This window comes from Tiliqua scincoides, chromosome 4 (assembly GCF_035046505.1).
Source record: "Tiliqua scincoides isolate rTilSci1 chromosome 4, rTilSci1.hap2, whole genome shotgun sequence".
NCBI lineage: Eukaryota > Metazoa > Chordata > Lepidosauria > Squamata > Scincidae > Tiliqua > Tiliqua scincoides.
In genome coordinates, this window is record NC_089824.1 from 44,182,993 (window position 1) to 44,201,674 (window position 18,682).

General features: G+C 43.7%; 1 pseudogene; it reads right to left on the reverse strand.

Moving 5' to 3' along the window:
• Positions 1-9,963: 9,963 nt before the first annotated feature.
• On the reverse strand, positions 9,964-10,083 carry LOC136650016 (5S ribosomal RNA; annotated as a pseudogene).
• Between the last annotated feature and the right edge of the window lie 8,599 nt (positions 10,084-18,682).

Sequence of the window (18,682 nt, forward strand, 5' to 3'; positions counted from 1 at the left end):
CTGTGTCCTGGAGCAGCACAGGGCCAGCACAGGGGCATTGAGCTACCAACAGCTTTGGAAGGTATCAGAAAGACTTCTTTATCACCCTGGCCCCTGCTACTTGAGATTCTTAAATGAATACACCAGGAATTCAAGCAGAAGCTTCCATGCAAACCACAGATTCTACTGCGGAGCTATGATCTCTCAATAAAGTTGACCTGCTTTTGTTTCCACTTGCAGTGGCTGTACTTTACAAGAACAGCATTTCGTTTGAGCTTATTAGTTGCACCTTGTTCAGAAAAGAAGCAGAAATGTCACTTTGTTCCCTTTTTTACTCACCATTAAAGGGGCACACAACTCTAACGTATCTGAAGGTGGGGTTTAACCTGTGGTTCCAGTTGCAAATCCGGAGATTGGGTGATGGGATGACCAGATAGCTGGGGCTTCAATGTCGCTATCTTGCTTCAATTTTAATGCCTAGCTTTCAGGAACAGGTGAAACAAGGGCAAATATGCCTTTCATATGCCTGTATAAGAATTTGGACTGAAGGGGCCTGGGAAGAAGAGCAAACAGCCAAAGATGTGTGGGTTGACAAGGTCAACACCTGTGAATTGGCCACCTCAGTTGTCAATGAGGAGGAATTGGGTGAAACCCCTCATTTCTGTTCTAAGACCAGGTGGTAGAAATTGCCCCATTTGTCTGACAACCACATGACAGCAATAGTGTAGTGGTGACATCCCTCACAACATGGGAGACATATACCTGGAGTTGCTGGGAACTGAACCTCAAACTTTATACATGCAGAGCATTTCCCATTAAACTATGGTTCCATCCCAATTCTAGCTAAGATATATATGTCTTCTTATGTGCACAAAGATGAATAGACTTTGAAAGAGCAGAATCTGAAAAATATACTCTTTCAGTGCACAGTCTTTGCAGGGACATCTGTAACAAAATTTAGAATGCTAACTTGCTCAGACATATTTTGTTGTAACATGACAGCACAAATAATGAAAATGAACTGACAAAAAAGACAACAAACAGAAGCAATAAAAATATGTGCTGTGAAAGTTACATTTGGCTTTCATTCTCCCACAACTATTGTTTTCTGACATCTCTAATAGAAATTGGTCTTACACAAGTTTGAAAAATTGATTGTGGATTTAGCTGTTTTGAACTGCTTTCTTCTAACTGACAATGCAATCCTAAACTATGCTGGGGCAGCCAGGCTGCATGGCCTGTGCTGTATTCAGCGCAGGTTAGGAGGCAGCTAGAGGTCACCTCAGGATAAGAGGATTTTTCCCCTTACCCTGAGTAATGCCCCAGCCAGCAATATGGGGCTGCTCAGATCTTTGCCAGCTATATAGCTGGTCGACACCCAAGCAACCTGGCATAATGCCGGCTGGCCTGGGAGAGGGAGGCCTCTGCCAATCCCAGCCAATTTGCCCCCCTTTCCACCCTCCTCCATCCAGAATCACCCCTTCTCCATTAAAACCTTCCATCACCATCTTGGAAACTCCATTCCGTCACCCTCACTGAGCCCCTGCATCGCTTTGTGGTATACTTACCTCCACCAGTGGCCCTAGAACTGGATGTGCCACTGGCAGGCTGGCAAAGGCCATCCCACCAGCACAACCAGCTCCCAAGTTGCTGTACACATGCCTTATGACACATTTCCAACACTCTGGATTGGCAAAGTGCTGGCGTCACCGGCAAAACAACAAGTTAATATTGCCCTCTGAGTCTATTGTGAGGTCTTACAGTGCAATCCTATGCATGTCTACCCAGAAGTAAATCCCACTGAGTTCAAGGTACTTGCTCCCATGTAAGCATGTATAGGACTGCAGCCTTAGGGCCCAATCCTATCCTTGGCTGGTCTGTGTGCATGATGCAGGGATGCTGTGTGCATGATGCAGCAATGCTGTGCAAATGATGCAGCCTCCTCTACGTCTTGCAGTACAGCTGTTGACCAGGCTGGCAGGGAGAGGTAAGTAATTTTTTACTTACCTTCTCTGTTGCTTTTTGGTCCCTAATGGACCCATTTAGATGTACACCAGCTATTTTGCTGGCATAAATCTGTTAGGTTAAAGGGGATATGCCAGGCCCAGGGCAAGGGCTCCAGATCTCCGCTCTGCCTCAACTCACCCCCTGCCTGATTCATGCCCCAAACTGCCCCTGCCACCAAATTATCTGCTCTGACAACTGGTCTGCAGCCTGCCGCTGCCAGTACAGGGCTTACTGACTGCTGTGTCATTGGCATCAAGCCACAGAATGGTGGAACTTCTAATGTGCAAGTGGCCCGTGAGATAGTAAGGGCACGAATCTAGAAAGCTAAAAGGTACAAATGGATTCTATTAATATTTTATATCAGACCATATCAATATTTAAGACACGTCCTTTGAAAATTGAGGTCCTCCTCATGCACTGAGCGGAAAGAAAAACCATCATTCTGTAACGTGAAGATAAAATTCAAATAGTTTTGATTTAGGTATCTTGTCTGTATCATTATAAAGGACTTGCACCTTCAAACTGAACTGGAGGTTGAACTGGAGGTTGTCCATGACTTTGTGTACCTTGGCTCAACGATCTCCGACACTCTTTCTCTCGATACCGAGCTAAACAAACGCGTCAGTAAAGCAGCTACCACGTTTTCCAGACTCACAAAGAGAGTCTGGTCCAACAAGAAGCTGACGGAACATACCAAGATCCAGGTCTACAGAGCTTGCGTCTTGAGTACACTTCTGTACTGCAGCGAGTCATGGACTCTTCGCTCACAACAGGAGAGGAAACTGAATGCTTTCCACATGCACTGCCTCTGACGCATTCTCGGCATCACCTGACAGGACAAAGTTCCTAACAACACAGTCCTGGAACGTGCTGGAATCCCCAGCATGTATGCACTGCTGAAACAGAGACGCCTGCGTTGGCTTGGTCATGTCGTGAGAATGGATGATGGCCGGATCCCAAAGGATCTCCTCTATGGAGAACTCGTGCAAGGAAAGCGCCCTACAGGTAGACCACAGCTGTGATACAAGGACATCTGCAAGAGGGATCTGAAGGCCTTAGGAATGGACCTCAACAAGTGGGAAACCCTGGCCTCTGAGCGGCCTGCTTGGAGGCAGGCTGTGCAGCATGGCCTTTCCCAGTTTGAAGAGACACTTGGCCAACAGTCTGAGGCAAAGAGGCAAAGAAGGAAGGCCCATAGCCAGGGAGACAGACCAGGGACAGACTGCACTTGCTCCTGGTGTGGAAGGGATTGTCACTCCCGGACTGGCCTTTTTAGCCACACTAGACGCTGTGCCAGAACCACCTTTCAGAGCGCGATACCATAGTCTTTCGAGACTGAAGGTTGCCAATATAATAATGCACCTTCAAAGTGTGCTGCATAGATATTTTAACTCTCTTCCAGAGGAGATGTGAAGATGTTGATTACAGTCACCGAATGGAGAAAACAATAATTACCTAAAAGGATTGTGTTATACAGATGCATTGAAATCACATGCTTTGTGAGAACCAAAGTAGTATATTGGATAAAATAAAATAAATAAAATAATAAATGTGCAATACAGCACATCTATTATGGGAAAAAGAACATCAAAACAAGGCATTAAAACATTAAGAGTGCAATCCTAACCCCTTATGTCAGTACTTTCCAGCTCTGGCATAGCAGTGCCAATGGGACATGTGCTGCATCCTGCAGTTGGGTGTCACTCACGGAGCCCTCCTCAAAGTAAGGGAATGTTTGTTCCCTTACCTTGGAGCTGCATTGCCCTTATGTCAGTGCTGGAAAGCACTGACATAAAGGGTTAGGATTGCACCCTAATTTTAACAGTTAAACACTAAAATGTTAAAAAAAAAAATTACAACAAAGTAAAATCCCACACATACTGTTGAGCCATTGAGGTAGGGAACAAATTAGTCCAGAGAGGCTGTCAGCCACAGCACTATTTCAGAGGCACAGAGGGCAAATATTCACTCAGCAACCAAATGTCAGACAAAACAGGTTTGTTTTGAGTCCTTGCCAAAAAGCCAGGAGGGAGGGAGTAGTTCTTAATTCCCCTGGAAGGGAATCCCATAATTGTGGCACAACTACAGAGAAGGCTTGCCTGAGACACCACCCCTCTAACTTGGGATAGAGGCGGCACTTGAAGGAGAGCCCTTGAAGGCTATCACCATCATGCCCGTCTGCATGAGTTTCCCAGGGACACTGTGCTCCCCACTGAGCTGTTATGAATGGAGTCCTGCGCTTAGTGGAATTTTGATTTGATACTGCAAGAAGATTCTTAGGTCCAGATGTGCACACCCCATGAGTGTACCAGAGAGAATGCACAGGGGCATTCAGTACTATCTACCAGAAAAGACATATTTTCTTACATAAACTTTGATGACATGAACTAAAAAATAGGATTAATATCCTGCAGTTTGATTGTAAATTTAATAAATGTAAATTTAATTGCAACTGCACTTGGAATAAGTAGCCAATAATGTACAAACAATTTCCAAGAATATTGTATGCATGTTTATTTCATTACGTTCTTTTCTCCCCATGTCAATATATTACAAGGATTTTAATTAACCTATGATGAACATTGAAAACAAATTTATCCAGCAAACAGATGACGTCACCAATATGCATTCATGGAACGGTACTCATCATAACAGTCAACAGACAGAAAACAGAAGGGAGCCGGTGTGTGTGTATGATGCGGCTCCAGGACAACCAACTACAAAGCGGTTCTAGTTTCAAGCGGCATAGTTTGACTCCCTCTGCATACCTGTTTTAATTGCTTGGATATTTACACAGTCATGTTTTGGCATAAAGGACAAGCTGAAACATCCATTTTCAGAACGCAGGTGTTTCACTGACAACAAATTGGTTGTGCAGTTATTGCATTAACTTGCCGTGAAGATCGCAAATTGGCATTTTGGATGAACATTACATGCACAAAGCAGACTGTGTCTTATCTAGGGAAGTAAGGAATACAAATATGAACTAATGATTCTTCTTCTTCTGTTTGGTAATTAAATAATACAGCGATGATTGAGTGAACTTTAACTCTCAATTAAATTATGGTATTAAAAATTTGGACTATTCAAAAGGCTTAGTCCAATACCCCATGGAAACCTACACTAGTGCTTCTCAACCAGTTGTGCGGGTACCACCAGTGGTACTTGAGATGGTGTCTGGTGGCACTTGTGGGACCCCTGGACATCTGCTGCCTGGCAACAAGATGAGTGACATGATGTGGCAAGCATCAGTAGGAGACTTGGCTTGGCTCCAAGGCACACTTTTCACACATTCTAGAAAGTCCTCCTGTCCACCCTGAGCCTCTTACTGGTGTTTGTCATGTTGCATCTGGCCTCTCAACGTAGAAGTAAGTGGCAATGACATCATCACCTCCGGTACCTCCGGAGTTACTTCCAATAGATGGATCATGTGAAGTGGTATCGCGGGGGATAAATGTAGAGAAACACTAACTTATACAGATGCAGAAAATTGTTGCTATAATAAGCAGACATACAAGAAAAAGAGGAAAAATGACTAGTCAGAATGCTCTGCTTTTAAATCATGTTACATTTTTTAAAAATCTAATGATGATGATTATCAGTGCTGATTGGCAATAGAACATAACATCTCTAGGCAAATATCAAGTCCTTGGGAGTTCATTTTCCCCCAACTGATTACAAGCTGTGACCAAATTCCAACAGTGGTAGGGTATGGTGCTTGCTGACACCATCACAGTCACCCTGCCACTACAGCCACATCTTTCCTTTCAGTTTATCTAGCACCTATGGTGTCAATAGGAAAGTCTCTCTGGCGATCTTCCTGTGAGGCCTTCCTTCATGATGCAATGCTTCAAAAGCAAAAAGCTCCAGGGACTCTTGTCTGGAAAATGTAGTTTTAGGACTGTAGTAGCTCAAGGCATTTTGATACCTGAAGCAGTGTTATGTATGCAAGTTATGCAGGATGAAATCCTGCATAACCGATTGGCCCAGCCTTATGGCTGGCCAATTGGGTGGTGGGTCGAATTCCTACCATCTGATTGACCCTCTAAGTTTAGTGTTCAACAGCACCAATCATGGAGAATCGAGGCAGAGCTAAGGGGTATAAAGCCAGGGGTGTTTGCCTTGTGTTTTCATTTCTAGGTTCTGTTCTGAAGATGAAATAAATGTGTTGATCTGTTGTCTCTATGCCTCCCTTTATTCGCATGGACCCACTATTTAACATAAAGTGCCAGACGATACCCCCATTCCCTCCACACATGCACATACATCTCCTGCCTGCTTACCTGGCTGCTCAGTGCCTGGGGAAAGGGGCTGAAAATCACATTTGCTGCAGTTCCTGTTGTGCCATTCCTACTTTTCAGCACTGCCTTTGTTCCAGTGAAAGTGCTGGTATGCCTGAGAGCAGTGGAAATCACAGGCAGCCCTTGAAGTTCCTAGCTATAGCAGTGGCAGCAGTAGCAAGCACAGACAAATGACCCAGATGGCACAGTTTGTCCTTTTTTGCCGCACATGCTTTGCTAAAATGAAGAAGCAAGAGAGCAGGCAGAGCGAGGAGGTGTAATTTCTGCCCATAGAATTGGACAGGCTAGATGGTGCCATTCCTAGCTGTATGGTGCTGCCATGTGCAACTGAGGAAGAAGTGAGTGCGCAGGTGAGGGAATGGCTCCACATATACTATGCCTTCAGATTCACTGCTTGTGCTGACTTAATAATAATAATAACTTTATTTATACCCCGCCATTCTCCCCAAAGGGACCCAAGGCGGCTACAAGACTTATGCTGCAATGCCTCAGCTTGGCAGGGCTGGCCTTCCCTAGGATGTCTTAGTATGGCTGTAGTCTGAAGACTACATTGCTCAAGAGTCCTTCACACCTGGAATGCAATATAGAGTCCAAAGATGTGTCATTTCTGTGGTACCTGCAACTGAGGTGCCCTGAAGAACTATAGTTCCCAGAATTGTTGTTTCTGGTAATTCGGTCAGTGTAGCATTCAGTTGCTAAAGAGTGAGGAAAGAATGGAGAGTCTCACAAAGAAGTCTCCAGCAAGGCTTCCTCATGGCTGCCCCTGCTGTTTCTACAGTCAACAGAGGGTTTTGGAACTGCATCATATGACAGTGTCTGACTTGCAGAATTGATCTCAAAACAATGAGCAAAAACTTTCAAAAAAAAATAATTTCTTGATTTCACGAAAGCCCACTCCAGATCAAGCCAATGAGAGTTTGCCCATCACTGTACTTGAGGAAATAAGTCCACTTTATAAATCTTGTGGTCTGATCCACATCCCAGCTAAACTCTAGCACTTGGATTGAATTTATTTCTATTGACTTCAGTGGTCCTTAATCACATTCGATCAAAGTACTTCACCACAATTCAATTGTGTATCAGTCAGAAAATCCAGTAACTATATATGAGTTTATAAATCTCACTGAAATCCATAGACTTTGGCTTGTAAGCAGTTTCTGGATGGCAGCCATAAACACCAGCCCATACTATCTCATCAAGTTTCTGTCCTGCCCTTTGTCCCAAGAAAGACAAGATACTAAAGATGGAACTGTTCTAGTTTATATTATTTCATTCACATTCAGAGACAGAATATAAGGAAACTGTAAACAAAACTTGGTTTTTATACACTGCTGCTCTTACTTAAGAAAAAATTCTATTTCTTTGTTGAGTTTTTATTTTAATTTTCATATTATTAAATTTACAACATATTTGGCAACTAAAGCAATTAATTTTAAATGTTATCATAATTCTTTCTGTCCCTCCAACACAATTCCTCCCAGTTGAAACCTATAGCTAAGCATACGGACATCAAGATACAAATTACAAATTCAAAATTTGTATCAAAAAAATTACAAATTCAAATTCAAAATCATGGGGGGACATGATTGAGACATACAAAATTATGCAGGGAATGGACAGAGTGGATAGGGAGATGCTCTTTACACTCTCACATAATACCAGAACCAGGGGACATCCACTAAAATTGAGTGTTGGGCGGGTTAGGACAGACAAAAGAAAATATTTCTTTACTCAGCGTGTGGTCGGTCTGTGGAACTCCTTGCCACAGGATGTGGTGCTGGCGTCTAGCCTAGACGCCTTTAAAAGGGGATTGGACAAGTTTCTGGAGGAAAAATCCATTATGGGGTACAAGCCATGATGTGTATGCGCAACCTCCTGATTTTAGAAATGGGTTATGTCAGAATGCCAGATGCAGGGGAGGGCACCAGGATGAGGTCTCTTGTTATCTGGTGTGCTCCCTGGGGCATTTGGTGGGCCGCTGTGAGATACAGGAAGCTGGACTAGATGGGCCTATGGCCTGATCCAGTGGGGCTGTTCTTATGTTCTTATGTTCTTAAAATGGCACTCCGCCTCAGCAATAGTGATTGTATCAAACCTAAAGACTCCAGTTCAACAAGAGTAAGGTACATTCAAACATTTAACATATACAGTCAATCATATCAAGGAGGAAACAGATGGGATTTTTGCGCTGAAAGCCCTGCGCATGAATGAATGAGTGAAGGCTGGCAGGGCCTAGGAGAGGGGGGTAAAGGAGGTAATTTGTACCTGGGCCCAGGGTCAGAAAGTGGGCCCAGCAGCCAAAGGAGAAATTTCCTGGGATCTTACATTTTCCAATCTCATCCAGACTCACTGCCTACACGGGATGCACATGGCAGCAACTACTGCCAGAAGCCATATGCACCAGGCCCAGGAATGCATACATTCCTTAACAGTGTCACATCTGGGAGGAAGCTGGCCTGCTCCAGGAGCTCTTTGGCTTGTGGGCCTTCTTACAATGAAGGAGTGGATGGGAGCTCAGGAACACAGTTACAGGGCTACAGCTGCTGCAGAAGTGGTGCCCACCCCCATTGCCTCCCCCACTCGGTTTCCCTCTTTGGGAAAGTGCCCTTAAGAAACTTTGTACCCCCTGATAGAATTCCTTTTAGAGGTCCTGATGGCCTGGATGCAGTAACACTCTGACACTCCATTAGTAAAGGAGTATGCGCAGCAGGGTAAAATATACTTCATACACTTATCTTATTCAAAGATCCAGGACTTGCGGAAGAATGTGTTAAGTAATTAATAGGGTACTCTGCATCGTGAGAAGAAGATTTAGCACGAAAAGCCCTTAAAGGCAGCACAAAGACAGCCAACCCCGTTCTATAAAGTGCTTTTCATGGGAAGCACAAAATAGTTCAGAGCCCTCAATTATACCAGCAAGCAGGCTGAAAAGGAATGAGTAATGGTTTTGGCCTACTTTTAAGCATGCTAGAAAGAGTGGAAATGCTATCCTAAGTTCACCAAAAATCATTCTCTTCAGTGATGCACTAAAGAGATTCCTGATGCTTTTGAGAGGTCTTTGTTACATTTTGTTGCCACCAAATTAAGGAAAGAAATGGGGTAATTTCCCTTGTAAGTCATTTTTTTTCCCCAGACACAACTACTCCTAAGAGTAGTCTTCCCTTTTTCAGCCTTTTCAATCCAGCACATAGTCCACACTCCAGGATCCTCCTTGCAATCATTCAGTTTCAGTGCCTATAGCCCTATATTCTGGCTTAAATAGACTCAGTAATGAACAGTCATAATGTCTGGTGAATCTGGGTGAAGCAAATCTATTTTAAAAATGTGTATCTTATCCTCAGAGAACAGAGTGCTTTGTAAGTAAACAGTCCCAGGAATATCGCACATTAACAGCTCAATCCTATCTAAACTCCCATGCAGTGATGTAGCTGCGCCAGCACAGCTTCTGCTGCATCCCGCAGGGGAATTTTGGCTGCTGGAGGTGCGGCCCGCACCCCTTAGTGACTGCCCTGTTCCACCACCCCTGCGCTAGACTTACCTTGGTCAGGTGGGCATTCCAATGGCTGCCAGTATAGCGGGCTCTAATTGGTGCACCAGATCTAGCACAAAGCACCTTACAGTGCTTCTGCAACACTCCCTTGGTTGGCAACCTTCAGTCTCGAAAGACTATGGTATAAGCCTACAGCACCAGGTATTCCCAGGCGGTCTCCCATCCAAGTACTAACCAGGCCTGACCCTGCTTAGCTTCCAAGATCAGACAAGATTGGGCATGTGCAGGGTAACAGTTGCTGCGCAACTCAGCCATAGGATTGAACTGTAATGCATAAGTTAGTGAAGAGGTGCTGCCTGCTTTTTTCATAGTTTTCAGTGGAAATGTGAATATCTTAAGCCATTTCTGCCCAATATTGCATATATGCAACAGGGATCAAATGTGTACACCTGTGGGTTGGGCAGAAATTGGTTAAATCAAATGGCAATTTGAAGAAGTAGTAAAATTATGATATGTTGCCTATAGCTAATTTGTTTTCCAAGATAGTGCAACCTGGACATGATTGCCTTGAAAACGAGATGACTAGCGAACCAAAATTAAGTATAAACTAACAGATTCTAAGTGATTCTTTCAATTAACAGCTTTCATTCCAAATGATTTCTGTGGTAATTGCCCTTTAAGTTTTGCAAACAGAGGGGGGAAAAACCATTATGGAGTGGATGTGCTCTGTGATTTTATTTGATAGCCATTTAGTTTAATTTCTGAACATGTTGCTGGACGTGGACTTGCAAGATTTGTTTTCTTGAGCAATGACCCACAGAGAATGCAGGATCTTCTCTTATTGTAGGAAAGCTCTTTTACAGCTTGGTTCAGGGAAGAGAAAGGCTTGAAAATTAAAAGGGCAATTCACTAATTTGCCTGTTGGAGTTGGCATACACTGTCAAGCGTATTGTTAATTCTGTTAGAGTTCTTCTACTTCCTTGGGCTGTTTGCTTAGTGATATGTGTGGGTTGTACTTTTGCAAACTAGAGCTTTGGCAGAAATTGCCAGAGACTGAGATCATCACACACTGGCATCTGCAAAGAATGCTGGATCATCCAAAATAATGCCAGGAGAAGAGCACTTGTTCAAATGATGATATTTTAATATTTAAACAATAGCTTTTTCCTATTTTGTTGCTTTTCAATTTTTTAAGGAGACATTAACCAAGGAGTGTTATACTGTTGCTCATATGATTCGGAATACAGATAATTTGTTTGTTCTGTTTTGTTGTTTCAATGGTCCAAGGGCCTCTTTAACGTTATCCTGGCAATCTAAAACAGGTTACAATGCCACTTGGCAGTTCCCATGTGAAGAACCGCATCTATCCCTTGATTGCTACATGATCTGATTATATAACACTGAAATTATTAACCCATCATTGCTGTCAACTTGTTATCATGACCTCTTGCCGCATAAAAAGAGGTTGAATGAACTATGACAGAAAGGCTATGAAGATGATTTCCCAGAAACAAGCCGTCAAGTGAGAGCTTCTGTTTAGCTGGAAAAACTGATGCTCTGTCACATATAGTTATTGTAAGAGCCTATCATCATAAAAAAAATACATTGCTGTTGGAGGTGATGGTTAAGTGTACTGTCTATTTAATATGAAATTGGTCACTTGTGTATGTTGGACACAGTGTTCAACAGAGCTTTTAAAAAATCCAATAAGCATTCTAGCCAAAGTAGGTTTTATATTTTAGTTACAAATATAGAAGATTTAAAGCCAACTTTAAGGATTGCTTGAAGAAATTATTTACGGCAATTCCCTCTATGAAAGCTGGTCCACGATAGCATATTCAGGGTGTAGATACACATAATTTTTTTAGAATACAAATGCAACTCCCCCCCCCCCCCCCCGATGGAATATGAAAATCCAGTTCTCAGGCAGCCCAATCCTGAGCTGTCTGGCATGCAGGGCTGCCACAGTGCCAAAATGGCTACCACAGGATCCTGAGTGCACCAGGCAGGCACTGGTGCCTCCTCAGGAGAAGAGAAGTAGCCCCACAATGGGGCTACTTGATTCTGTGATGGCTAAAGAGCTGCTGCAGAATCAAGGAGTCCCATGTTGGGCCATATGGTCTGACATGGGGCTCAGATCCGGCAGAGCTAAGCTCCGCCAGTCAGCCCTCCTTCCCCCCACTCCCTTCATCCACATAAGAACATAAGAACAGCCCCACTCGATGAGGCCATAGGCCCACCTAGTCCAGCTTCCTGTATCTCACAGCGGCCCACCAAATGCCCCAGGGAGCACACCAGATAAAACCACCACACCTTCCCCCGCCCTCTGCCCATCCTGGAACACCTCCCCCCACCTCCTCCTGCCCTGTCTTACCTCTCCGCCGCCTGGCACTTCACATGGAGCACTGGGCGGTGGACCACGGGGCAGTGAACCACGGGCCCAGTGCCAGAGCTGGCACAGTGCAGGCTTGCGCTGGGCTAGCTCTGGTGTTGGGCTCACGGTAAGGCTTGTAAATGTGCCTTAGCAACATTAGCAACAGTGTGTGCAAGTTCAGGATCGGGCCCTAAGTCTCCAGTCAGTTCAGTTGTGAAAAGATAGTTAGATAGTATCTACTGGCTGATGCTCATAATATTGCCAATCCAGCTCTCCTCCAGCCCCAGAACAGTTCTGCAACTTTTAAAAATGTTTTTGATTTTTTTTTATAAGACAGGTGGACATATCAATGAATAATCATACCTACAGTATACTATGTGAGGAAAAAGAAACACAGACAGCTTTCCTGATGCAAGAGGTCAGGTCAAGCATTTACTCGATTGAACTTGATGGACTGTATGCCTGTAATGCAAGTTGTGAAGCTGAGCTCTCACCCTATCACTGCTCTGTCTTCACCATCAGAGCGCCAAGGTTTTCCAATATAGATAAAAATGCAATCTACTTGGAGTACATTCTAAGTTCCAAAAGGAACAATTCTGCAGATGCATCTAATATAAATTATGGATAGTTCAGTGGGATCTTCAGTGGGAAAGAAAATGCCAGAAATCTGCTTCCAGAGCAGGGGTAATTATAGGGATCTGAACAAAGAACACAAAGACATTCCTGGGTGAATATAACAGTATCTGCAATATCTCCTGGGTGCTTGGTGTTCCTGGGTGTTCTGCCCCCCCTCCCCGCCTGACCCGGAAGTAATTGTGGTGATGTGATGATGTCACCACCAATACTTCCAGCACACTCTGAGCAGTTGCACACCACTTGGAGCAGCTACCCAATTTTTCACTTTGAAAGAAGCAGACGGCTGGTCAGAGAGACATGCAACTGCGCCAAGTGGCTGCAGGGGGGGCAGTGGATGGTGGCAGTGCCTCCCCAGGTTTGCTGCCAAAGGACACTTGGCCCCTGTTCCCCCTCAGGTATATAGTGCCTGGTGTGCTGCCAGATGTTCTCTGGGCTTGATTGAGTTAAGGTGAGTGTCCTTTCAGGCAGAAGCAGAGCTAGAGGGAAGCAATGTGTTAAGTATGGCAAGCTCCACAACACACCGTGTAAGCCAGGGGTGCTCAAACTTTCAACTTTAGGGATGCTGGAACTTTAACAAGTGTTTAGAAGAGAGAATTTCAGCAGGTGCAACTTGTCATCCCACAGATGACAAGCTGCACCTGCTGAAATTATCTCTCCTACACAATTTTAAAGGTCCAGGATCCCTAAAGTTGAAAGTTTGAGCACCCCTGGTGTAAGCGGTCCTTCCGCCTCGGTGTCAGAACCATTCAGGGCAGCAGTGGTATACTGCTTTTCTTAATATATCCGCTGCTACAAATTTTTCCTGCTCTCACTCCAAACCATGAGTTCCTCCTGCTCCATTGCATATAGGGCACAGTCATTTTTAACTAATTTGCCCCAAAGAACTCATCTATGTGACAGCTTAACAGTGACGACTGAGATATGACCTTTTCTAACATCAGCATCATGCAAAGTGCAGTAAGGATTAGCAGCAATTTCCTTTGCAACAAAGATGAGGAGTAGTCAAAAAGGTCTCACTAGAGATTTCATAGCAATTACTTTCTTTCCCCATCATTCTAATCTCTATTGGTTTTTCTTCAAGGTGTATTTCCTACGTTAAGAAACCTCATGCCATGTTATGCCTGAGGATGTAATCTTATACACACTTACCTGGAATGTATGTTCCATTAAGCTCAGTGGTACTTACTTCTGAGCAGACATGTCTAGGTTTGCAATGTGAAAAATACTAAAGTGTCATTAAGAATCTATTTGCCCTTAATTTAAAAGGCCCAGTCCAAATGATCGCAGTAACTTCTTTTCAGCAGAAGTGTACCGGAGTCGTCCTTTCCAATGCCATGCCATGCTTCTACACCAACGTTTCTCAACCAGTGGTGTGGGTACCACCAGTGGTACTTGAGGTGGTATCTGGCGATACTCACAGAACCCTCTATACGACTGCCATCAGCAGTGAGACCAGCAACACAGTGCAACAAACAGTGGTAGGAAGGTTAGGGCCCAATCATATCCAACTTTCCAATGCCGGTGCAGCAGCAATGCAGCCCTGAGGAATGGGAACAAACATTCCCTTGCCTTGGCAATATCTCCATGACTGCCCCCCTACTCAGAATGCAGTGCATGCCCTGTTGGCATGGCTACACCAGTGCTGGGAAATTGATAGGATTTGCCCCTTGGCTCGGTGGGCAGAGCTCCAAACCAAGCTTTTCACAGCCCTCCCATTCATCCTGAACCTCTTACTGGTGTTTGTCACATCACATCTAGCTTCCCAATCTGGAAGTAACTGGTGATGACATCATCATCAGTTCCTTCTGATGGTACTTTCAATAGGTAGACATATGAAGTGGCACAGTGGGGGACAAACATTGAGAAACGCTGTTCTACATACACTGTACTCTTATTTAAAATGCATTAGTTTGAATCCATTTTGTCCTATATAAACAGTAACTTTTATCATTACTATCAGCACCCAATATTTATCTATGTTGTGCGTCATCTTTCCCCCAATGCTGTAATTTTATTGGAATATGATTATACCAATATAAGCATTCCCAGTTCAGGTGTAATTTCGGCTTCAGCAAATACATTATAACAGTTGGACACTGAAGCAAGACATAGTTAGTAAAACATGAACCTGTATTAATTCCCCTTCCCTTCGGCACATTATACTAGAAGAAGTTTTCTACAGGGGACTGGCTGACAGAACTGAAACATGGTGCAACCCTCCTCCGAAACACACTACTGAAAATGTTCCTTTGTGAATTATGTAGTCTAATACACTCTGAATATTTGATATCTGCATTTTACACCCAATAATATTTGATAGCAACATCTAATATCAGGCAATTACTACAGTATATCAGAGTGGTTTTCAAACTTTCCACCTTTTTGAAACACTTTCTTCATCTCAGTGGTGTTGATGGGGGATGCGGGAGCCAGTAGGGCTACCAGCTGACAACAATGTTCCCTAATTCAATGGGCAATCTGTTACAACCTGTATAAGAACAGCACCAAGTTCCAGTGCCTGAAGAAAATTGTGGCCCCTGAGGAAGCTCCCCAAAACTGTGGGCAAAATGTCAGGTTTCAGCTTTTAGCTTCTTGTTCAAGTCTTTTTAGTTCTAGTTTTTATTTGATGTTTAGTTTTCAGTTTTAATCATTAGTTATTTTAGCTTCAGGTGTGGTTTTGGTTCTCAGTTTTTAGCTTGTTTTTAGTTTTAGCTTTTTATTTTTAGCTGAGTTTTAGTTGTATATTTTAGTTTTCAGGTTTAACCTAGTTTTAGTGTGGTGATAGCCCTCCCCCTTTCAGGGTTGGTTTAGGCTCATTTGATTTTTTTTTTTTTTTTAAAAGCTGGACCATAGTATTTGAGGAACCAACCTTGAGTATGCCCCAAAACCTGCAACCACCACTCATGGAACACAGTTGGGCCTACCATCAGTGTCATCAAGTGTTTTAAAGACTTACTTCTGAGTAGACACATAGAATTGCACTGTAATGCACTGATAAAATTTGTCAAAACTTAGACAGTGTTTATCATGGCCGGCTATTAATTCTACTATTTAACCTTCCAAGTTTAAAAGAAAACTACTGAAATGTCTTGCAAAACTTTTCAGGTTTGCTTTCCACACACGAAATGTACAGCTACACAGCAGATGCCATTAAATACTTACATGTGGGTTTATTTTTTCTTTTCTCCTTAATGGGAAAGTGCCTTAATCATGTCATTGGCTTTGTGTGCATCACAATAGACAGTGTCAATGCCAGGTCAGGGCCTCTTGTCTTTCGATAGGATTGACTATAGCCCAGCAAACATACAATTCCAATTTAGTGACAACTCCTGACAATGATCATTCCCTTCAGAATGATGGACTGGAATTATTGACACTAGATTATTATAACATATTGATCATTTTACGCAGTTATTTAAATTGAATTGTGCTGCAGCTGCAGAACAGTCACTCTCTAGGAAGGTCAAATAGCTTTAACTAAAGTCCATTAATAATCACAAATTCTATCAAGAAATCATTTCAGGGGCCTTAAAGAAGGATCATAGCATGCATCGGTTTCTGAGAGAAGGCATGTGTGCAACCCCTGGACATACTGCTGGAGGAGTTCCTTTTACATCCATGTGCGTTTCAATTTTCTCAACAGAGAAAGGGAGAGGAATGGTGCCAGGTTTGATGGAGAATGCATTGTCTTTTCATGTGCACCCACTTAGATTAATAGCCCAATCCTACCTAATTTCATGTGCACTGATGCAACAGTGACAACAGGGTTTGTGCTGCACCCCACAAGGGAGTTTTTAACCACAAGGGCCTCCTTAAGGTAAGGAAACATTTGTTCCCTTGCCCCAGGGTAAGTCCTCACAGCTCTACTGGGTCTACTCAGACTGGCACCAGCTATATAGCTGGTGCAGTTTCAAATATATCCAGGTTGGGAAGGGGGATAGGATATCAGCACCACCACTCCTACTCACACCACAGTCTTCCAGGTCTTGATCCACCCCCTTGCTGCCCCAGTTTCTTTCCTGATTCTTCCCCCTCTCCACCTCATTTCAGCCACTGCTCTGCCTCCTTTCTGCTCCTGCACTTATTTACCAGCCCCAGGGGACATGGAAGGACCATTGGCGCACCATTGTGGCTGCTCATTGCTTGAGCTGGCAGCTCAGCTGTGCAAAATGGTGTGTTGCCTTTTGTGATAGCCACAAAGGAACTTACACTGCTGGAATGCTACTTTCAGCTGTGCAAAGCCTTCTTAGGAGTGGGTCATGCCAAAGCCTTGATGGAAAAAGTGAGTTGGAGGAGAGATTTGAAGTAAACAAGGGAGGCATCCTACAGGTGATCAGAAAGGTTGTTTTGGGCATAAAGATGGACCCATTTGAGGGAGCTGGAGACTTCTGGGCAACTGAGGTTCATAGAGCCAAAGAAGAAAAGATTATCTGTGGGACCTGAGAGCAAAATGGTAAGGAGGGGCAGTGTTTTTACTAAAGAAGTGTTTCTCTGGGCCACAGTGTTGCTAGAAAAAAGGAAAGACCTGATCTCTCCATGCGTACCAGTATGAATTTGCTTCAATCAACACCACTGCTCTGATAGGGGTTTGCTTTAGCTTTCACAGGTTGGAGGATAAAGAAAGTAGCTTGACACCTATGACCCCTTGTATTCTTATCCTCATCCATTACTCTGCAGAAGTGACCAGAGTTTAAATCCTTAAGTTAGCCTCTGCCTATTCCAAGGACACAAATGCCAGATTAGTAGCAGTAAAGTCAAGAAACACAAAAAGAACTCACTTGCTTTGGGCATACCTGACTGCAGAGGAAGATTTCCATTCATGGGAAGAGCAGTGTGCTCAGATATCAACATGCCCCCCCCCAGGCCAGAGCATGCCACAAGCCAGAGCAAGCATGAAATTCTTCTTATGTAATACTTCCTGAAATGCTTGCAAAGTGACCAGTTAACTAGAGCAGGCATCAAAACATTCTGTTTACTGAGCCACAAGGCGAGAACAAGAGCATGTCATTCATTTTTAATGTAAGCTGAACCAGTGAATATATAAATGGAAAGAAGCAGGCAGCAGGGATGACTTGGCTTTTAGGTGAAGATTTGTGTTTTAATGATGATCCTTCCTCAGAGCCAGACTACATGTGAAACTAAATGCAGCAGTTTGTAGTGACCGGCTTTGGTTTACTTGCGTGCAACAGTCACAGAAGGTAGCAATTTGAATCAGGACTGAGTTTAACCTTTTACACACATGCAGTTTTCCTGCTGCAAATTGCTTTTATGAAGCCTCTTTTTAAACCTAAACATGCCATTGCAGCAGAAGGCATTTCAAAGGTTAGCTTGGCAGTTGCGATGCCCTAGAGTGTTGCAAGGCACTTGCTGGGACATTGCAGGATACCCACTACCTGGCAGGGAGACTGTGCCATGCTGCTTCAAACAGCAGTTGGAAGCTTGGCATAGTGGGAAGAGAATAGCCCTCTCACCGGCCCTGGCCACCTGATCTGTGTTTGCAGCGGTGTTATGGTCCTCTGAACCCAGAAGTAACTGGAGATGACATAATCTCCAGTCACTTCTGGGTTTGGAGGACCAAAAGTTAACTGTTCATCATCACCTGTCACTTCTGCGAGCCATACACTCCATTCACAGCATAAGGGGGTACGGTGGGTCTTGACAGTTTGAGAGCTGCTGGGTTAGCCATTTCAAATGAAAGCCCTACTATGCAGCTACTACATATGTGTAAATGTAAGCCTGTAACATAAACTTATAACTACACACTAATGCATGTAGTTTAATTCCAAAGTAGCCAGTTAAAGCCTGACCTGTGGCTTTTTAAAAAACCAAGCCTCAACTATCTCCCACACAAGATACACAAGGGATCCAATCTGGGACAGTGGTTTATTGGTGAGT